The sequence below is a fragment of the Dermacentor variabilis genome, chromosome 4, assembly GCF_050947875.1.
Source record: "Dermacentor variabilis isolate Ectoservices chromosome 4, ASM5094787v1, whole genome shotgun sequence".
Taxonomy (NCBI): Eukaryota; Metazoa; Arthropoda; class Arachnida; order Ixodida; family Ixodidae; genus Dermacentor; species Dermacentor variabilis.
Window position 1 is genome coordinate 135,722,401 of NC_134571.1, and position 23,221 is coordinate 135,745,621.

Consider the following 23,221-nt stretch of genomic DNA (forward strand, 5'->3'; position numbering starts at 1 on the left):
TGCTGCTTTCTGCAGCTGACGACAGGCGGCGCTACAAGTTTGCGTACACCGTCGCGGCAGCAGCTCGCATTTTCATGAGCGCCGGTAAGTTTGCATTAAAACAAAGATCGGGCAATTAACTGTGCTAAGTGTTATACTAAACGAAGTAGGCACCAAAATGTGGTCATTCTGCCAAATTTGAGCAAGGATAGTGCAGCGGTGAGCGAAAACTGTTTTGCGAACGCGCGCAGCGAAATATTCAGGATCCAGCACATGACTTACGGCTTTCGTATTTACTTCGACTTTGGATTCGCAACTATGAGAAGCCCGGCTATGGCTCTGACGGCACCTTGCTATCTACGGCGGTGAACGAGTATCTAAACGCGAGTGGCATTCCTCTCTTGCTTGCGTTGTGCCTGTGAAATCTGACAGCGGTGGCAGCATGTCGTCCGATCCGCCTTCAACTGAACTCTCGCCGACTGATGCGGAAGGAGCGGTTTGCCTCTTGTTTGCGTTGCGCCTGTGAAATCCGACAGCGGTGGCAGTATGGCGTCCGATCCGCCTTCAACTGAACGCTCGCCAACTGGTGCGGAAGGAGCGGTTTGCCTCTTGCTTGCGTTGCGCCTGTGAAATCTGACAACGGTGGCAGTATGTCGTCCGATCCGGCTTCAACTGAACGCTCGCCGACTGGTGCGGAAGAAGCGGCTTGCCTCGTTTCGCAGGAGCCATCAAAGAAAATCGTGAAGCTCACAGGCGCCCGGAAACTCGCCGACCTCCACGAAAGCCTGCGGACGGGAGGGTTCGTGTACCTGATGACAGGCAACGATCTTCTAATACAGGGGAGCGTAAATGTACTGCGCGTTATGGAGCGCAAAGAGGATTTGGTCATTGTTTGGTTCATTTTATGTTATTTTGTATACAATGTTTTTTGCAATGTTGTTTGCCTTCCTTCCTTATTTTGTGATTTGCCTCTGTATTTACTTTGCCCCTCCCCTCTGCAATGTACAACCGTACCTTGAGGGTATGATAAATAAATAAATAAATAAATAAATATGGGCAAAGTAGCAACAGTATGCGTAGCGGAAATGTCGAGCACGATTAATAACTTCGGTTGCCGCGCTTTGAACTGACAGATCGAGTCTTAGGAAATTGCTCTGTGTCACTTCACTGTGCTGCCAACTACTAATATTTTTGTTTCGTCGCAGCCAATGCACTTGACCTTAAATTGAGAAGTGTAGCGCATACTTGCCCGTACGAACACAACGTTGCTCAACTATAATTATTGCCGTGTCGAGAAGCTGCAAGGAAACTAGCCTTTTCAGGACTTCCATCTTCTGAAAACTTCTGCAGTTCGTTTACTACTGATATTGGGGTAAGGTGTGCAATCGCTTCCCTATCTGGTAGGAGAGGGAGTAGTAACAGCTTCAGTCAATGTAATGGTGCTTTAGTTAGCATAACTGGTCGCAGTATGCCATATTCTGCAAATTTCTTCAGCGTTTAACTAATAAAACAGGCAAGGCGATGAAAACGGACTTGTTGTTTGCCTGTTCAATCTTTGTTGTCATTTGTGCGCTGCAACATTCACACAGCAATGAAGTTAAATTGAACCAACTGAGGAAAAAAATTGCTGGCATTTTCAGCAATAGGACTATGAAAACCTTGGGCAATCAGCAATATGGTTCTATCTTTGTGAAATCATCTGTTCTTATACACTGGTGGTTGCTGACATTGCATAAATAAGCTTAGCCTTGTTAGCTTAATGCGTCCTGTACTTAGCTCACCTATGGGCAGCAGGATTAGTGCTGTGCTGTGCTGTGATGGCTCTAAATAACAAACCTGTTTGGGACAGTACAGCAACCATAAAAAAAGGCTGTTTATTTAATAAGTGCCTGTTCAGTGCCCACAGCTTCGCTTCTAATGTGCAAAACTATTGATAAACCATCTGGGTGTGCTTTCAGATCTTCCAACGACCGGTTCCAGTACTACGTCGACATTGGTGAAAGCACGACGGTGTGTGATGGAGCATTGATTAACTTGGTTGTCTCTCCAAGCCACGCCGAAGCATCATAGGCACCAAAAAAGCCGTATGCACCCGATCTTATTTAATCTGTACTCATGCATTAACTCTGTATAACATTAAAACCTGTCGTATGCTGGAAAGCTATAATATTGCTATTAGCAGTACTTTAAAGAGCCCCTCACCAGGCCACATAGCTAATTTAATTATACGCTGGAAGTTGTTAGGTGCCCTCTTGGGAGCATTCTACTGCAAAAATTTTCAAATTGGCTCATTAATAGCTGAGATAGAAATATTGCAGTTCCACAAACCCATGATTTAAGGAGGCGAGCGTCACAGCCAAAAAACGCTTGGATGCCCCTTGCCAAGCCACTAGTGGAGAAAAGGCTGCATGTTGTTCCATACATGCATGAAGTGGCCCACGATTTAAAGAAAGTGGCCAGCAGGTACAAAGTACCTATTATTTTCTTGGCTCCATGGAAGCTTACTGGCCTGTGCCCACGCATCTCAGACCCACAGAAGCTGACCCTTTGTGGTAAAAATCATACAAGGCCATATGTGACTTGCGCGGTCGGTATGGTGTACGAAATTCCACTAAATTGCGGCAAGGTGCATATCAGCCAGACAGGCTGTTGCACCAACGTTTTGGCAAGGGAACATGAGCTGTCTGCCAGGAATAAGATTAATGCACATTTGCCTATGCACTGCAATTGCTGCACGTGTGAGCCATATCTTATAGCTTATAAGCAAAGGCACCAAGAAGTTATCAGAAAAAATGCGTTCATTGAAATATTAATTCATTAGCCACCAGAAATGTGATAGGGAGTTAATAATGTTTGGATAAACACAAGCGGTCTAGTTTGTGTATTTGAGAACCAGAATGTTCTAGTATATTTTTGTTCTATCAAATCATCCTTGGCCTTCATATGACCTGCTTTTGTTCTCTGTTTCTGGTCCCAAGACAATGCTAGTCTGGTCTTGGCACTTTATGGCCCAGTATTTGTCCTTCACAAAGCAATACCTGTGTAGACGATTTAGCTAGCAATAAGTTTTCCTCAGAAGGAATGTTTGCAGGTGCATCACTATGGTTGCTTATTTCACCTTGGTGGGGGAGCTTCTTGCTCATGGTACCAATGCGAAAAGGGGGAGAGGGATCATGGTGTGTTAGTAAGGAGGTATCTGTATAGGGGGTGATAAAATTCCTCTTTAAATTTCGTTTTAACAGCCCATTCATGCTGTAACAAGTCAGTTGTCTCAGTCAGTGATTTTTGCTGTTCGTACACATTATCCTTGAAAAGCAATGGGCTCCATTTGCTATGGCAAATGTGCCCATATTTATCAAGAGCCCTTCCTGTATTCTTAGCTCGTCACTAACTATATAGTAGGTAAATTTGAGCATGTGGAGTGATAGTCTGTGATACCACATCTTACCGTATTTATTCGCGTATAACCCGCACCAAAATGTGAAAAAACGCGTTTAAAAAGTGGGGGTGCGGGTTATCTGCGAATTTTTTCCTTGGGAGGGGGGGGGGGTCGGCTTCACCGCAATGTGCGGCGGCCTCCCCGTGTAGTCCGCCATCCCCATCGTCATCGACGCTTGTCAAGCCGATGAAGGGCCAACGAAAGGCCAGCATTGTTGAGCCTCGCGTTAGGCGCTGTTTAGTGTACTTACCCCAGTTTGCACTGTTTGCCTGCTTTGTTTTGGCATCATGAGTGCGACTCGACGGCAGTGTTTCACAGCGAAAGAGAAGCTAAAGATTATAGCCGCTGCCGAAGAAATCGGCAACAGAGCTGCTGCAAGACAGCATGACGTCGACGAGTCGTGCATTCGCGACTGGAGGAAGAAAAAAGAGAGTCTCGAAGCAACGAACCGGAACAGGCGAGCGTTTCGGGGTCCGAAGACTGGCGCGTACCCCCACCTCGAGACGCAGCTTGCGAAGTTCATTGAGGAGCAGAGAAGTCGTGGCCACGCTGTTTCGACTGAGATGGCGCAAATGGAAGCCCTGAAGTTGGCCCGGGAATTGAACATTCCACGTGAGTTTCGTGCAAGCCGTGGATGGCTTCAGCGCTTCATGCGAAGACATGGATTTTCTATGCGGCGGCGAACAACCATGTGCCAGCGGCTTCCTGAAGCCTACGAGGAAAAGTTGAACTTTCAACGATATGTGATCGCACTTCGGAAGGAGCACAGCTATTTGCTGTCTCAGGTGGGAAATGCTGATCAAACACCTGTGTACTTTGAGATGCCGATGGACACGACCATGGAAAAAAAGGGCTCCAAATCAGTCAGCGTGCTGACCGGCGGAAATGCCAAGCTGCGCTGCACAGTCATGCTATGCGCTTTGGCTGACGGCACGAAACTGCGCCCGTATGTGATTTTCAAACGCAAGACGCTGCCTGGCATTCCACTGCCCCCAGGAATCGTTGTGCGTGCGGAAGAAAATTCGTGGATGAACAGTGGCCTAGTCGGTGACTGGCTTCGAGTAATCTGGGAGCGAAGACCAGGTGCCTTGCTGGCACGCCGGTCGATGCTCGTACTAGATTCCTTCAGAGGCCACTGCACTGATGCGGTGAAGACTCGCCTTCGCACACCGACGGGACGCGTGCGAAGGCCTGATATTCCATTGCTGTGCCAGTGGATCGTGGATGCGTGGAAAGCGATACCGGCCGATTTGGTGCGCAAAAGCTTTAAAAAATGTGCGATCAGTAATAGTCTGGATGGTTCCGAGGACGACTACGTCTTTGAGAGTGGCGATGAAGCCTCGGATGGCAGTAGTGAGAGCGGCGACGATTAAGAATCGGATAACCAGTGACGTGGTGGCGGTCGTTTGAATAAATGTTCTGAAAACGAAATGATCACTGAGTGTGAGTTGCATCTTTCTAGCGCTCATTTTTTTTTTTTTTTCAGGTAAACGTGCGGGTTATACGCGAGTTTTTTTTTTTTTTTTTCCGCCGAGTTCAAAGTTAGGGGTGCGGGTTATACGCAGGGGCGGGTTATACGCGGTTAAATACGGTATGTTTTTCTAGGACTGGATTTTGTTGTTGATTTCAATGAATACTTCTCTTTTTAAGGCTGTCTGGTAGTGCAGTTCGACATGCGGAGAATGCAGTCAAAGGAGAGTACAAGGAATGGAAAGAGTACAAAGGAGTACAAGGAAGTCAACGTAGACACTGCCTCCGATGCCCATTGACGTTGCTGCACACCTCTGAAATATTACAGCAGGAGGCATGCCTGACAATCTTCAAAAGAAAATTGAATGGATTGCCTACAATTCGTCATCTCAGACAATGTAAGTCACAACAATTACCTGGATGCATTAGTCAGCAAAATAATGAGAACTCACACTCACCAAAATTCTATTCAGCCGGGTTCATTCGGGCTAAGACCTACAGAAATTCAACTCAGTCGGACTCACTGAGACTCACTTTCGAGATCAGTCTGAGTGAGTCGACTCATGCATCAGTTTGCCAACCTATGGCAGATGTAAATAAAGTTGGGATAGAATGTACTTAATGAGAATTCATTCCACAGTAATGTCTCAATTATGTTCAGTCGTGCATTTTTCCCAACCTTGTATTGCAATATGAATGGTAAGCACAATGTTAATTAGCGTATTACGCTCCATTCTCATGCGGTTATGTCACTAAGGCAAGTGGAAGGTGTCTATAATCAAAACAAGTTTTTGTTGTCTAATTCATGATTATAACTTAGTTGCTGCGTAGTTCCCCTTGAAAACGCTCGATAACCGAGGGGAAAAAAATTGTTTTCCTAAAGCTTTGCATTGGGGCAGTGAACAATGTCCAAATTGTGCAGTGCCTTTTTAAGTGTTTAGCAGTGTATATGGCATTGTTGGTTCGAAATTTTTTTATCACTGATACATCGTTGACTAGTTCTGAATTACAGTTCACTCATAACCTCGAAATTTAAATATTCAATGGCAATGTCGACATTGCAGCCCTGAGCCCATTTTCTTTATTCTGGCGAACAACATAAACCCTGACACTAGCAGCGCTACATTTTATGCGGGTATACAAATACCAACTGAATTGGATGGAAAGACAGTTGTGTGGCTAGATGAATTCGTACAGTGCTGCATGCGTCATGTCAAATTTGCGAGTTCGGTTACCACCAGCAGCATTTCTTCTACTTCCATTCCTTTTCCTTCACAAAAAACAGTCATGAAAGCTACAGGAAGGTTAACACTCAGTCATAATTTATGTCATGCTTCAATGGAGCAATATCCTCTGTGGTTTCCTTGCCATGAGTCTTGGGTTAATGAGTGGGCGAGCGCACTAGAATGGCGCGTTGAATAAAGCTTCTTTAGCTGCTGGTTACAGTTCTTATAGGTAGTGTACACCACAAAGGTAAACGGTACATAGACAGAAGTGCCGACTGTCAACAGAGAGGTTATTATTCAATGTGCCGAATTTACACAAGCAAGTGAAAGAGCTATCTGAAAAACATTAACTTCTGAAGATAGAACAAGAAAAGCAGACGAGTGGCCAAAAAATGAACTATGCTGGAAATCGAGATACAAAAAAAATCTGATTGCATCACAAATACAGGCCGTTCACGTGACTTCCAGAATAACTTTAGCTCTTTTTCTGATAGGGCAGTCAGAAAGGCATCTGCAAGGTCAAGCGCAAGATTTGGCATGTTGAATCCACATAAAATGTTGTGTACGAAATTTCTCTTTCATGCGGCGCTTGTCATATGGGGCAGACTGCCAGATGCCTTCATGAGAGGTTGTGCGAACATGCATATAATGTGCGCAATGGCAGAGAAAGTTTTTTTGGCACATCATACTAGCATGCGTGGCTGCACTCCTTGGTTTGAAAGAATGTCAGTTATTCACAAGCACAGGGATGGTCTTACCCATATCATACTTGAAGTAGCACAATTGGCATGGGAGCCGAGTGCATGCATCAACAAGCCATCCATTCCCTTATCTGAAAGAGAGCTCAAGTTTCTGGGAAGTCAAACCTACGGCCAGCATTTTTTACGCAGCTCTACATTTCTTCGTGTGCCTCTTGATGGTCTGCTTTGTTCTTTTTAGTAGTTATTTTTCAGATAGCTGTATCACTATTGTGTGTATTCAGCAATAAAACCTCCATTAGTAGTCAGTGCTTGTGTCTATGTCCTCGTTTAACCTTTGCACTGTACACTCACGATAATGGATCAACAACTAGCTTAATAAGCTGCCCTTGTAAATTCTTATAGGAGATGCTCCTTCAAGTTTGTATTCATGGCTAATTTTCCCTTGTGTGCATGTTTCAGTAATAAGCTAATTTGAAATATTAATTAAAACCTTTTATAACATCTTGTTTGGTGAAAGTATTTTAGGAGTTTGTGAACTCTGGTCATGATTATCCGTTTATCTTGGCTATTGCAGGACAAAAGGATTAAATGTTACCCCTGTCCTGTGTCAAATCCATCTGATCAATTCTCTAACCTCGGTCTTGTCACGTACCTAATGCTTTCATGGTGCAGTTTACTTAAATTCTCCCATCTGATGACTCACAGTTCAACTGTTTGATATTATTTCATGGAAATGTTGCATATTGTTTTTTGTGCATTGTTTGATGTCGAAGGTTGATGCATGCTTTTTTAAACATCAGGTACCCAAATAAATTGTGCAATGTTGCTGCAAGGAGCCTCGTAAACAAGTACCCAGCTCTGAGGGACACATTGCACCTTGGCCATGTAATAGCATTTTCTTATAACTTTTTATTATTTCTTTTGCACTTTTAGATGTTAAGCGTATCCTGGCCAAGGCAGCCGCATTTCATTGGGGGCATAATGCAAAAACACCCGTGTACTTAGATTTAGGTGTACGTTAAAGAACTCCAGGTGATCCGAATTTCCGGAGTGCCCCACTACGTCATGCCCCTTAATCAGATCGTGGTTTTGGCGCATAAAACCCCATAATTTTTTTTTACATTAAGCATGCTGCCAAAGCCTTTCTTACTACTTTGTAAAGTTTATGGCCATCCTTGCTTGCAGCTGTTCAGGTCTGTGTGCTTGTGATTGAGTAGAGATGTGGTGGTTTTAAAGCTTTGCAGCTTAACTGAATATGAAGATATCAACAGCACCTCTGCATCTGGCATGCATATGGCCACCTCTTGTAAAATTAATTGCATGCTCAGCTAAATATGTATTTGGTTAAATAATACATTTTTGTACCTGTAGCCGTTTTCATGCATTAAAGTTTTGACCAACACCAATACTGAAAGTAATTCTCAGATATTGTGTTGGAAGGTGTGCTAAAATAGCTCACTTGGTACATTTTGGAACATGAAGGAAACAGTGCAAAAAGCAAGCTAAGGTTAGGGCAACTCCATGTTTAACTGTGCTGTGTTTGCAGTTTCTTTAAAAACCTGAAAACTGGAAGTCATTGAACTGTTGATTAGGTATGTAAAGGCAATTTCTTTCATTTCATTCCAGTTCTCATGGTATATGTGTCCAAGAAACAAGTACAAAAACATGCAAAAGTGAATGCCACCAGGATGCCCTGAAGTCGATGCAGAAGTGAAAGCAAGAAAGGCAAGCGAAATTGTGACACATGCTCAAAATCTGGATTTTGAAGACGGGTGATCAGCTACAAGTTTGCATGCATATTTCACTAGATAAACTGACTCTCCTTCTTTGTTATGTGGCTTAGTTGAAACATTAAGTTGCTTCTCTCGATGTACTTGTTCGTTTCATTTACATTTTTTCTTTAACAAATGCAAACATGCAATCCAGCTATAGCAACTATATCTGCAATGCTGTCATAGATTTTGTAGGTGATCAAAGAAGCAAAATATCATATCGCATCGCCACCTTGAACCTAGAGTGAAACATTAGTTCAATATGTAGTGGTAGATGCATTTATAGACTAGTAATACAGCATTCGTACTGTAATGTATATTGATATACATACTAAGATGTAGTGAAAAGTGTGTGGCTATGCTGCTCTGACACTTCAGTTGTTTTAACCCTTCATTGATGAGTTCTGCATACAGCATACCAAAAAATATAAATTTTTCTTGCTGATTTTTGGCATTGAGTAAGAAGTTTCTTGTTAAATGTATTGAGCCAACACTGAATGGCAGCAAGTGTCATTTGTCTGTTTAGAGCAGGAACACAGGATGGGAAAAAAAGGACATGGGACTCATTTTCTTTGGAAAGCACGGTCAGAGGAGACAGACCAGTGCAAGATCTGCTGTAGTGACCTCAGACACAAAATGCAAAGAGCTCTCTGTACAGATTCCAAACGCAGCCATATGTCGCTTGGGGAGAAGCCCACTTCTTCCCCCACACTACTAAAGGAGTTTCTAAAAAATATCCTTTATTTTCGTTGATTATGCTTATTCTCAATGTCTTTTGCACATTTAGGTATAAAATAATTTGTTTTGTATTTATATGCGTGCTCATTAAAGGGTTAAACAAATAAAGTGGTTCCAATGAATGTGAATGTATAACTTTAGCGACTCTAGTCACAATGTGTTGATCATTCCATAATCTTTGTGAGACCACGAAACAGGAACTAGGCAGCATGAAAATCACTCAGCAGTACCAAGAAGGAAGTTTCAGCACTTATACAGTACTGCAGAATACACTTCTATGCTGTACCTGTGGTGTACTTTTTATTATGTGGTCTTGATCCCACTATGGGGAAATAACTGCTTTGCAAGTGCATTGCAGTACTTTAATACTTTAACTGCTTGCTGCAAAAGGAAAGTGCCATTAGAGTATTACATAAGGAAAATGTGTTATGAGGCAGTCGCTAGACGTGGTATGTCACAGCACTGAGTTGCCGGCGGCCATTTTAATTCAGTGTTATGTGTGGTGTTGTTAACTTGAAAGAACATAGAATTATTTCATCAATAAACAATACTACATAATTCTGGCCATTATATGGAATTTTGTCTCATCTCCGTGATGAGCGCAACCCACTTTTGATGTTACTGAGATGGAGTGACTCCTTGCAAAGCAGCAGGGTAGGTCTTGTTAATGATGCTGTCATTCACACTTACGCAGATTGTTTAGTAGGCATTAGCTCAGTGCCATTCCCCTATAGAATCACAGCTTGCATTTCATTCATGTATAATAGAAACATTCTGTAGATTTCATGTGAAAATGTGACATTGGAGGGCATTATGCTATAAGTTCACAGCAGTGAGCCCCATTATTGGAAGACAGCTGTTGTCTCAAATTACTTACAGCAAAGTGAAGCCATGTACAATGTACATGTGCAGTTTAGTATGGGCCACAATGACCAAAACAAACATAAATAATGTTCTCGTATTGCAAAAGAAAATTGTTCGAATAATCGCTAATGTTGACAATACAACTACCTCCAAGTGTGCTTTTGAAGCACATAACACTGTCCGCATCAATCACTTGTATAACTTTAAGTTGTTAAAAAAAATTTATTTCTCAATGGCATCCACTGCCAATTTTCATTCTACTCTGGCATCTTTGGACATGTGTCGTGCTAACATACACATAAGACCTATTAATACATGGAATATACCATGTTTTTGCGCTAATTATAAATTTCAAATGTCTTATAACCTGCCCCATGTTCTAAACACGTATAAACATACAAAAGGGTATACCAAAGCTGAGCTGCGGAAATATTTTGTTGAAATGTGATTTTATGTCTTTGCTAGTAGATGCTGCATGTTTGCTTGGTTATTACTTTTATTATTTTTGAACATATGCGTGACCATTTCAGCGTTTCGATTTTACTGTTCAAATTTTGTGCAAAGATTAATAGACTCTGTATGCATAAATAGTGAATGTTTCTCTTTATTGAATGTGACTATTCTATGTGTGTCTGTTGAAGATTTCCTGCACCACTCTTGTGCTACTGCTTGTAGGGGTTTTCTGGACAGTCAAGCTGTGCAGGCAGCTTTTTGCCAAAAACCTACCCTCAAGTTGAATCTGGAAAATGAACTTATACATATATTCTTATACTTATTTAAATATGTTCTGCCTATTGTGTATCCACGTGTGTGGGCTTGTGATATGCCCTGATGGCAAGGCCATTTATGGTTCGTTCAAAGAGAACATCTACGGATGCATTATAGCTATTCTCTCGCTCCTCTCTTCCTGCTGTAAACTGGATTCTCTGCTTATAAGAAATAAGTGTTCCTTGTGATTACTATACGTGCTCTTGCTAAAGGTTACTGTAATGTGTTCATGTTCTTATTGAATAAAATGTTTACAAAGTTTTAACAGTTGTGCTGTTCTTTCAGATCTTAACCGGAGCAGGCAGCATTTGACGCAAACATGGAGGCAGTGCTAATGGAAACATTTAGGAGGTGAGACAATAGTCTTTTTTGACAAATTGGATGAAATGACGGCCAAGAAGTTGCACTTTTGAAACATTATGGGATGTACTTACTATGCCGGCACCACGAGGATATTGAACTGGCGCTATTTACAATGTCCGGTTTTGCATTTATCTGGCCTTTAGGCATATTTCTTTTCTTCCATTAGCATCAATGCTGTATGATTGCTTTGATTTGGTGAGATTGTAAATTTGTCGCTTAATATCAATATTAAAATTTAATTCCTCTGTCCATGTATGCCTCCATGGCATATTCAAATAAATGAGTCCTTTGTCATGGCAAAGGATTAAATCCTTTTTCAAATGCCTGAAATGCTAAATTACCTCATAAGTTTGGACATATTGCAGCTGTTTAGTATGCTTTGTAAACTGAAGCATAATGTTTCTCAAGGTTGGCCATTGATTCCAATTTAGCAAATCAGACTGTTGTCTTCTGTTTTTGCCAGGTATAGTCCATTGATGCATTTGAGGTTAATACAGGGATAGTAGCGAAATATTTGCTCTTGGTGTTTCACTCAATGTAGTGTTATGTGCTCAGTGTTTTTTTTTAGTTGTTTATAGTATTGCAGTTTATCATAACATATAATGGTGGCTGAATAACTACGCATTTGTTGCACATGCAAACTAAAATCTATTGTGTTGTGAGCTTCCATGTTAGTGTAGAGATAGTCTATTCACTACCCAGGCAGAGGTCACAGCAGTTGCTACAAGGGGTCTGGTTAAGTACCAGGAGGTAGTTTCACCAACTCTTGTGATGGTAATCATGTACACCACCATTGTGAGTCTTCAAATGACTACCCTAGAAAGGGTCATTGTTACCATTCCAAAGGGTACCACTGACTACCAAGGGGTACTTGCATGGACCACTGAGGTAGTCACATCAACTCCTGCTTTGGGGGTAATACATACACCTCAGTAGTTCTTGCGGGAGAGTTACCGGTACTGAGGGAGTCGACCACACTGTGTCTCCAAGAGAGTACGTGTTACCACCCAAAAGGTAGTTTAACCAACTCTTGCCATGGTAGTCATGCACACCACCATTGTGAGTCTTCAGATGACTACCCTAGGAAGGGTCATTGTTGCCATTCCAAAGGGGTATCGCTGACTACCAAGGGGTACTTGCATAGACCACTGAGGTACTTGCATCAACTCCTGCTTTGGGAGTAATACATACACCTCAGTAGGTCTTGCGGGAGAGAGTCACCGGTACTGTGAGGGAGTCACCTGCACTGTATTTTCAAGAGAGTACGGGTTACCACCCAAAAGGTCATCATGTGTGCGACGAGCAGATACACCCCGAAAAGAGTCGCTTGCGACTAGCTTTTTTTTAAGAGTGTAGTATTGGAAAATAAACCTTTTTTATTAATGCTACTGTCGACCACTCTCTTGCTTGCATGACAGCATGACACCATTAAATAATGGTTTTAACCGCGGGCCTTTAAATGGAACTTCATGTTGGTATGAGAAATAAATTGACACTAAATACTGGTCGTGCATTGAATTCTTGGACGCTCCCATTTCGCTTCGGTTGAAAGGCGAACGGGCGGGAGTAAGCAGGCGCACTCCGGCGGGGTCGGGCAAGGTACGTGACGTCACGGACGGAGTGCGCAGGCCTTGAGATTCCTCTGCCGGCTGCCGAAGCGAACGGACGTGCGTCTGACGAGCTCCGTCGACACCAGGGGACTGACGCGTACTCGGACCACCGAGTGCGTGAACATCTGGCTGGAATCAAGGAGAAGAGAGGTCCGAACGCGGATTCACCGGAATTAAGAAGGTGGGACCGAATTCTCCAGCTTGCTGAGCTCACGAAGCCGCACCGTGCCGCGAGGGCCGCTAGGCCTAACGAGGCCTAGACGCGCTAGGGAGCAGAGATAGAGGCTAGGCCTAACGGCCGTGCCCAGACGACCTCGTGCAACATGGGGGTTGTAGAAGGTACGGAAATTGACCCCGACGAGCTGAAGATTCCGGGCCAGTGGTTTAAAGCGAAGAGGAGCGGAAAAATAGCACCAGCGGAGTTGGAAGAAGGCGGCCACGTCGCCGGGAACCGAGGCATACGGGAGCGTGCTGCGGAGCGACGCGAGGGAAGAGGAAAGGCAAAGTCGGTGGAAAGGCAACATACGAGAATTCCGCCCGACTACGAGAAGATAATTATGAGACCTCAAGGGGGACTAGAGAAATTGCTCCAACTCGGAGGAGCTTTCGTGGCTGACGCAATTCAGCGCGGCGGCCGGGACAACTGACGTACACAGAGGAGTGAACGACATCATCACGTTCAACACGAAGCAACAATCGATCCCCATTGCTACAAAGGACAAAACGACGAGAAATAAGTATGCAGCGATCAGAGAACTGACGATAGGCAAAGAAAAGGTGAACGTCAACGCATACGTGGCGGCGCCAGAGAACAGCGGAAAAGGCGTCATATACGACGTACCTCTATTTTGGACTGAAGACGAAATCAAAGAAAGAATGGAGTACTTCAGTGCGAAGAACCCCCCAATCCTAGGAGTGCGAAGGCTGGGCAAGGAAACGAAGGCCGTACTTATCCTCTTCGAAGAAAGCACAGTTCCGAGGCAAGTGTACCTGTCGCCCACGCCAACGAGATGCGTCCTGTACAAGAAAAAGTACGAGGTATGCTATGCGTGCGGTCGATTGGGACACAGATCGGACGTGTGCCCAAACCCGGACAACAAAAAATGACGAAGATGTGGGGAAGAAAACCCGCAGGAGGACCACCAATGCGAAGCCAAATGCGAGCTCTGCGGGAAAGAGCACCCACTCGGCGACAAGAGATGCAAAGAGCTGTACAGAACACCGTACGAAATCAAGAAAAAAATCTGGGAGAAGAAGAAAGACAAGCAGGAGGAGCTGAAGACCAACAACAGAAACCCCCTGCGGACGGAGCTGAGAAACTCCTCAAGGAGGACTTCCCCAAGCTGGGAGGAAACAACAAAGGAAACTTGCTGACCCCCGGTAGTCAGGAGACCAGGGGACCCAAAGGACCCATGGGGCAAGGGACGAAGCAGAAGCAGGGATCCAAGCAGAGAGCCCAAACAAGTAAGATTTGTAGAAGGGTCCTCCCAGGCCAAAGATGATAAGGACAGAGAAATAGAACAGTTGAAGAAAAAGGTAGAGGAGCTACAAGGGCTCATAAATAACCTTATGAAAGCGCAAAAAGAAAAGAGAGGAGGCAACATCCCCCCTCCCCGCACACAACCCAAGCAGGTAGCCCAACAAACCACTCCCCCAACACCCAAGCAGAGGGAAATGGAAGGAGAGAAAATGGATGAATCAGAAACAGTCAGGAGACCCCCACTTAAACGGAAAGGAGATAACGAAACAGACATGTGGGCAGAACTAAAGAAGGAATGCGAGGCGAATAGGAACGCAATGAAAACGATACAGACAGAACAAAGAGACTTCATGGCACAGGTCATGACTGCACTCAGCCAGATACAAAAAAAAATATAAACCAAAGATTTGAAAGTATAACAGCAGAACTACAGGCACAGAGAACTGAACTACAAACACAAAGAACCGAGCTGGTTGCCCTTGCGGAGCGACAGAAAAACTTAGAGGACTCCTTTACCCAAATCCAATATGGCCAGAAACGCACGAATTAAGTCTATCATTTGGCAGTGGAACTGCCGAGGGTTCCAACGCAAGCAAGCGCTACTGCAAAACTACATAGACACACTAGAAGAAAAGCCGCTAGCAATAGCGCGGCAAGAAACCGGGAAATTAGCATCCCTCCCAGGATATCAGGCGTTTCGCAGTGATAAGGGGAAAAAATCGAGGGTAACAGCCCTAGTGAAAAGAAACGTAGCAACAATCGAACACGAGATTCAATCCAGGGACACAGAAGGAGTCTTAGTGGAGATGCTTACGGGTAGAAATGAAGAGCCCAGCCTATTTCTACTAAACATCTACTCAAGTCCTAGACAAAAAAAAGTCAGGTTTAGGCCCATCTTTCGAAAAGCCCTGAAAGCACCAGGAAAGAACCCCCTATTCATAGTAGGAGACCTAAACGCGATGCATGAGGAATGGGGATACAACAGAAGGGATGGCGAGGGAAGGCAGCTGTGGGAGGATATACAGGAACTGAACCTCTCACTACACACCGACCCAGGAAACCCAACTAGAAAAGGAAACAGCGTCACCGCAGATACCACACCCGATCTAACACTCTTCAAAAACACCAGAACAGTAACGTGGGAAAATACAGGTCAAGACTTAGGCAGCGATTACTATATAATTGCCACCACCATGAAGGGAGTAAAGGAAAAACGACTAAAACAGCCAAAAGTTACAGAATGGGTTAGATTTAGAAAGCGGCGAGAGGAATCTCCAACCACAATCATCACAGACCTAAGAGAATGGACAGACACACTTAACCTCGCGCTGGCACGCATCCCCGACTACATTCCCCAGTTCCCGACGCACGAGGTTCGCGTCGCGGTGTACGCAGACGAATTCGCGTTGTTCGCGAGCGGCCCCACCAGTGTCAGCTCTGTCATGCGTGCGTGTGTGCAGCGCGCGCTGGATGGGGTCGACGCTTACATCAGCGGCATCGGCCTCACCCTCTCGGCAGCCAAGAACAAGGCGCTCATCGTACACCCAAAGTACGAGGGGCAGTACAACACGCCGGGCTTCACACTCCATGGAGTGCTGCTTCCGTGGCAGAAGCATGTTCGCTACCTTGGTCTTGTCATCGACCGGCGGCTGAACTGGTGTGCTGCGGTGGCTGCCCTGCGGAAAGGTGCCGCGCACGTGGCGGGCGCCGCGCGCTCCCTGCTTGCTCGTGGCCAGGGATGCTCGCCGACCCTCGCGCTGCGCCTGTACAACTCCGTGGCCTCGGCGCTGATCCTGTACGCGCTGCCCCTGGCGGGCATGCAGCCGACGCAATGGAAGGTGATGGACGCGGATCACCGAGCCGTCGTCCGCCAGTTCCTGTGCCTCCCGCGGTCGTCACAAAGCAGAGCCACTCTCGCCGAGGCGGGGGGGCGCCCATCTCTCTCGCGTGCGTCTAATTGTCGTACAAAAATCCCTCACGTGACCTGATCCTAGGTGCCTAGGGACAGGATCGTTTAGGGACTTTTGAGAAGGCATGATGGTTGCGCCGAGCGACGCCGCGGCGGCGTGCGTCTATTTGTCGTACAAAAATCCCTCACGTGACCTGATCCTAGGTGCCTAGGGACAGCATCGTTTAGGGATTTTTGAGAAGCGCGATGCTGGCGCCGAGCGACGCCGTGGCGTGTTCGTCCTCGGCGTGATCGTTCTCTGGACCCCGCGTTATTCAACATTGCTCATGTCATTGTATGTGCGTTGCTTGTGTGTTGGTTGTAGGTTCTGCGTTACTTGGCGGAAAGCCGCGAGTAGTGGTGGTGCGGCAGTGCGGCTTTCGCCTCGGTGAGCTCTGGCAGTAGAGAATCTGCGTTGTGTGACCCGTGCTTGCTTGACAATTGAAATGTCGAAGTGGCCTAGCGCATCGGCAGCGAAGTTCTGCGAACCGCGATGTGGCGTCGCCGTGTCCGACTTTGCTTAACGGACATCGAGGGATGTGCTGCTCGCTACAAGTCATGTAAATGCGACTGCGTCGACCGCCCACTGTTCAGTTCTGAATGTGTGTTAGGTGTGCTGTGCTTGAAACGAGTGGTGCAGCGGGGGGTGGTGGAGGAGCAGAGTGGCTTAGGGTCTCCATTTGCACGTTCACAGATATGTGCTCCCGTTTTGGTCTCATTAGCGGCTGTCGCGGGATTGTGGTGTGCTCCTTGCCTAGTATGAAGTTTACGATGATAACACACAGCATGTTCACGTTTTTCCGTGCTATATGTCATTTGCATGACGACCGAGTTGAAAACAAGGCATATGTATCTGTTGTTTTCGTTTGTGTGTTGTAAATTACTACCTGTTGTGGAAGTTCTGGAAGTCTGGTAGTACAGAATCTGCGTTGTGTGACCCGTGCTTCCTTGACAATTGAAATGTCGAAGTGGCCTAGCGCCTCGGCAGCGAAGTTGTGCGAACCGCGATGCCGTGGCGTGCGTTGAATCTCCGGCCCACGCCGACCGCTGGTCGTGTCTCCGCAGTGGGTTCAGTATTTGTTGGCTAAAAGTCGCGCAGTAGTAGTGGTGTGGATTGTCGGCTTTAAGTCTCGGTGAACTCTGGTGGTGTGAGATCCGTATTTCTGAAGAATTCATTGGTGCTGACGATTGAAATATTCAAGTGGCGTAGCGCCTCGGCAATGCAATTTGCGAACCGGCGCTGTGCAGCAGCGTCGTCGTGTTCGCCCCTTTTCGGCAGCGTCATCACATCGCCCATGCACTTTTACTTGACGGGACTCGTAGGCGGAGGTATTGCACGTGTGTTTCGCCACGACTTACGTAAGTAATATAATGCTTAAGGTGGTGTTTGCTCACAACTGTTCACGCGTCATTGAAATAGGGCAGCGCATGTTTTCAATCGTGTTCAGCGCTAGTGCACTATCCGTCACTTCATGTGATTTACTTTTATCGTGGGCTTTACGACAATTATCGCGTAGTGCTGTGAACATAACGGAGCTTTAGTAATGTCACATGATCTGCCAGAATTCCACGAAATGCAGAGCAGATGTTTAATATTATTCCTACTAAGGGCGCGATAAGCACAGTGAGGTGGAGCCGAATACTGTGCCCTGTAATCTTCAGCTGCATTTGTGCCCGTTTTTCGCGCTCTTAGGACGGGACGCAGGGTTCGGTGCAAAGTTGGGACGAATGAATGTGTATATACTTCTGCAATAACTTCACCGCAACACATTTGTTACCCTGAACATACTGCCCCGCCCGCTTTACTATAATCTCAGGTGCTCTCGAACTCTCTATTTGCCGGTATTTTTTATTTTCACGTGCTGAATGGTCCTACCGCAATACATATATATAGTGAGGTGAAGCTGATTAATGTTGCCAAGTGCTTTGACAGTGTCAGATCTAACAGTTATAGAATGACATGGCCAATACAACAGCTCACACCTTCACTTTAACAATTCTATTAGGACTGTCAAACTAATCTTACGGCACAGAAAAGCAACGTAAACACCTCAAGAGTTGATTCGCAAGTAATACTGGAAAGTTCAAGTCTAGTGACCAAGGGTGTGGTGAAGTGCTTTAAACATTCAACCAACACACCTTAAGTGCTTAAAAATTTCTAGCATATTGATGCAGGCTGATCAGACTTACTTTGATATTGGTTGTTTTACAATGAAAATAATAGTACTGCATAAGAGGACGCAAGCGACTCGTGTGCTGCTTGGTTATGCAAACCACATGGGTGCCAGAAATACCCAAACATGGTGCTTGTTTACACACGCTGCTTGCGTCCACTAATCTAAAGCTCTCTAATGTCAGCAGTATAAAGAGAGGCTGTAAAAATATGGCTTTAAATTTCAGAACTCCAATTTTGTTTCTTCTGTACTTGTACAACCTATGGTTTCGTGACAGCATCTGCCTAGCTCATTGCCACATTTTGCGACAAAAGCAGTGATGATTCAGTCAGAGTTGCCTGTCCTAATATTACTCCAATAATTCTTTAAAGGGACACTAAAGGTTACTATTAAGTCAACGTGGACTGTTGAAATACCATCACAGAAACCTCGAAATGCTTGTTTCGTGCGAAGGAGAGACTTATTTTAAGAGAAAATGCGTTCTGAAGCGTCCGCATACCTCTAGCGCAGTTCAAATCGCCCGCCCTCCGATCGAGGAGTACTGACATCATGGTCTCATAGTGACGTTGCACCATCGGTGAGTAGAACGGCGTCCGCAGACGGCGCTACGGCTTTGAGAGCAGAGCGAAAGCGGGAGTATGGTTAGAGTGTACTAGAATATTCTAGTACACTCTAGTATGGTAGCTAGCGGAAGGAGAAACGAATTACGTCCCACATTACGTCCCACGGCACACGGAGAGTCCGTTTTCGTTAAACTATAGGCTGCGGCGAGCTCGCAGCGTGGTCGGCGTGGTCTATGAGAAGCGACGAGCCTTTTCGCACTCGCAACAGGGCATAAAAATGTGCGAATCGACGCAAAACTCGGCCTAGAAACGTGCTTCGCCACAGCCAGGGCTCAATACGACCCAAGCTGGCACGACCCAGATGTCGTTTCCCGCACCGCCACCAGGCGCCGCTACTATACCTCAAACTCCAGCGCAAGACGCCCATAAGCTGGTACTTCATTCTATGACGCTAACTTCGACGCTTGTCGCAATGGACCCTGACACCGACAGATTGGCTCGCGATGGTGGGCTCAACTTCAGCGATTTGAGCACCGACGAGCGCGACCTGCTGCTGAGGGCTCGCACTGCCGGCGTCGTTGCGTACTACGACGGCGGCCTCGACACCGGCTCTCCGGAGCGGGAAAGCAACGAGGGCTTCCCACGACATCACATGGACGTGGCATTCTCGCTGCTTGTTCCAAATGAAAGTTTCGCGAGCCAGCAGAACCCTCACAGCACGACGCGATAACGAAACTACTGAAACTCCAAAGCGTGCGCGGCGCAGAGTCGAGCGCGCAGAGTCTAGCGAAAACGAAACCTTTCGAACACCCATATTACTGAAGGGCAACGTCAAAATGTTATTTTTTCTTAGAATCGAATAGACGTAGACAAGTAGCATTTTTTTCCGTCTTATAATCGAATGAAATGATATTTTTAATACGAGTAGTTGAGTATTAGTAACACAAATTATGAGAAATCCTTTCGTCATCGGGCTAGTACCGGAATGTCGCTGGGGGGTCTCAAATCGTTTCATGCATTTACCTCAATTTCTCGGTTACTAAAGCTCTGTTCGCGATTATATTGATGCCTTAGACGTTCTAGAAGATTGCTCTACCACTTTAACTTGAGTTTCTGGTAACCTTTAGTGTCCCTTTAAACAGTTCATTTTTTAAGCACGAAGCATGTCATGCCCAACTAGAAAATTAACCATGCAATAATCTACTAGAAGTGGCTAAAAAATCAGCAGTCTTCTGAAGTCAGCTTGATTTGCAGCTGCTAAAATTGGCTATTATTGAATTAGGGCAAGGAAGAAACTGCTTGAATAAACACGTCTCATCAGAAAGTTGCGGTGGGTGTGCTGCAGGCTAAAAGCCGTTTTGGCATTGGTCTACCTCTGTCCCAAAACCAGGCACCACAGCCAAGGCGACTTCACTTTGCTTTGACAGCTTCAAATTCGCTTTCACAAGCACGTAATACTCAGTCGAGGTGAGCTCAGTGCACATCACCCACACTGGGGATGCAAAGACATACGGCCAAGAGGATGCCACTTTGACGAAGCAGACACCACAGACTTCGAATTAACAAATGACACCAACTATCCCAACTGGTATACCCTCCATTCAAACCAGAAGGGCAGTACACTTACCTAGCATGGGAAACTAGGGCCTTCATCCAGAGTGTCAATGCGACTCTGCCCCAAGAGGCAGCGACCATTATGTGATATAATACTTGATGTAGGGGTGAAAATGTGCCACATATAAAAATCGGGGTTTCAGGCTGGGACCATTTCTGTGATGCACTTGAGTGTGCAGAATGTGAAGGTGTTGAAGAATCGCTAGCAACACGCATCCTTTACACACTGCAAAGAGCGACATGCTAACTAGAGCTTACTGGGCGCATCATTTAAACATATAGGCCTCAGTAAGCTGTAACACATTCTTGGCTATAACAGGATGCACCAAATACTGTAATACTATTGAAAACATGCTGCTCGATTTTCAGTGCACATCTGAGAAACTTGAGGAACAAGCGGCAGATGTTTTCCCCGACCACCTCACAGTAACTGACCGTCGCCTGAGTTGTACGCACCTTAATGACCACTTGCCAAGGAAGGAATGGAAAGCCTCTGTATACGATGGCAGAACCTGTTGTTGCTCTCGAGCATGTCAACACTTAAAGTGCACATGGCAAAGATGGAGTCATTTTTCAGATGTTGAGGAATCTTGCCGAAACAAGGAAGCAAGCACTATTGCTTGTAATCAATGAAATCTGGAATATTGTAATTCCCCACAGAGTGGAAACACTTGGTCATGATGCCACTACCGAAACCAGGCAAGAAACTTGACACCATAGACAACCTTTGATCAGTCTCACTCACATTGACAGTGTGCATATTGACTGAAGGAATGTGCCTCGCGAGGCTGAACCAGCATCTGGGAAAGACAATAGCCTCTTTCTGCATCAAACCATCGTCAATGCCAGCCGCTTTGGAGGAAAGATGTATTGGTTCTTAGTCACAGTCCAACCAAGAAGGATGTTGAGCACAGTCTGCAATGAGGAGGTACCGGTGGCCTTTCGTGAAGCCTGCCCAGTCATTAGTGGTGTGAAAGCCTCTAATGCAACCATATGTTTGCATATGAAGTTATAGTAAACAGCCAAAGACTTTTACCAACTGCACAGGTGGAAATGCAGGTAAAACCCGGACCAGCACACTTGGTTGCAGGAGTGATTCGCTGATGAGGTAAGAAGGTGACTTAACAGTTGGTGATAAGGCACACCGAATGCAGGTATGCGCAATATGTATACATACTGTTAGGCTGAAACAGATTAATTTTCTCCAAAGCAATATCAAAAGCTCAATTTTGTTTAGGATGCCACTCATGTGCTTTAGGTAAGTGTGGACATCATCATCATCAGTCTGGTTACACCCACTGCAGCGCAAAGGCCTCTCCCATACTTCTCCAACTACCCCGGTCATGTACTAATTGTGGCCATGTTGTCCCTGCAAATTTCTTAACCTCATTCGCCCACCCAACTTTCTGCCGCCCTCTGCTACGCTTCCCTTCCTAGCAGTGTGGACAGGGTTATATACAGCGGCATAGGCAAATGATACAACTAGGTACAGCTGTTGTGCGCAATATTTTTTTCTGGACTAAATTCTTGCTCCTTGAACTCATTCGAGATCATTAACTGTAGCACCAAAGTAGTGGAACACTACCGAACAAAGGCATGTAGCGTGCACATCTCAATTCTTCTTATGCCAGTCTTCTTTTTTTACACCAATAGCTGCTATGGGCCAACTCCCCTGGTTCTGATGTGTACTGGTGTTGTCACTCTAATTCCCAAATTTATTGCTAGAATATTGCAGATAAAGTTCTCATTGTGATGTGTGGATTCAAACATATGGTCAAAAGATTGGCAGTCCACAATTCTACATTTCAGCCACTCTGCTGAAGGTACAGTCGTGGCGAATACCGATCCTGGAGAGTGCGATCTAGCCAACAGGTGCCATGATTGGTTAACACCTGTTCAGTGTCTGCGTGCTGTATATAGAGCTGACGTCCACGCCTTCAAATTCTTACTCATCACTTTCCCCACTTGTGAAGGCAGTACTATGTTAATTTTTCTTCTTACATGTAATGACAGTGATTGGGTGCGTCTGCTTTATTAATCTTCTAGTGCTTGGCTTCTCAGATTTGCTGGATGGGGCTGGTTGATGGGGCAGAGCGCGAGACCTAGCAATGGGTAGCTCAAATATAGCTTTGAGAAAACCAAATTAATTCAGCAGCAAGAAGCTAAAGGGTTGTTTTTCTAGAGACCAGAGACCAAGTCTGGATGTGAAAGAGGAGGAAGAAAACTAGTCTTTCCACTTCAACACTGGGAGGCACAACTCCCACTTATTTTACTTTAAAGGAGATTACTGACTTGCACTGGCAAGTGTTCACTTCAACAAACACCGAATGAAGCAAGCTTCCTGCGCATATTTCACCATTTATTGCATCACTTTCACAGTATGAGTGGAACTCCAATTTTCGTTATGCCACAACTTGCCCAATCTTGTGTTTTGCAGTAGGATTTTAGCAGTGCTGTTAAGGCACTTACATATTCGTGAATAGTAGCAGAGAAAAAAAGTAAGAAAACAGTG

The 23,221-nt window shown here is 45.3% G+C and overlaps 1 long non-coding RNA gene across 2 annotated transcripts; it reads left to right on the forward strand.

Annotated features, from left to right (window-relative positions):
- The first annotated feature begins 281 nt into the window (after nucleotides 1–281).
- On the forward strand, nucleotides 282–11,222 carry LOC142579816 (uncharacterized). 2 transcript variants are annotated; one of them, XR_012827467.1, is made up of 4 exons: nucleotides 282–2,063; nucleotides 5,069–5,286; nucleotides 7,616–7,700; nucleotides 8,442–11,222. It is a non-coding gene; the product is annotated as an uncharacterized LOC142579816 (long non-coding RNA). The 2 variants fall into 2 exon arrangements; XR_012827466.1 differs by lacking the exon at nucleotides 7,616–7,700 and having other exon boundaries at nucleotides 287–2,063.
- Nucleotides 11,223–23,221: the final 11,999 nt, after the last annotated feature.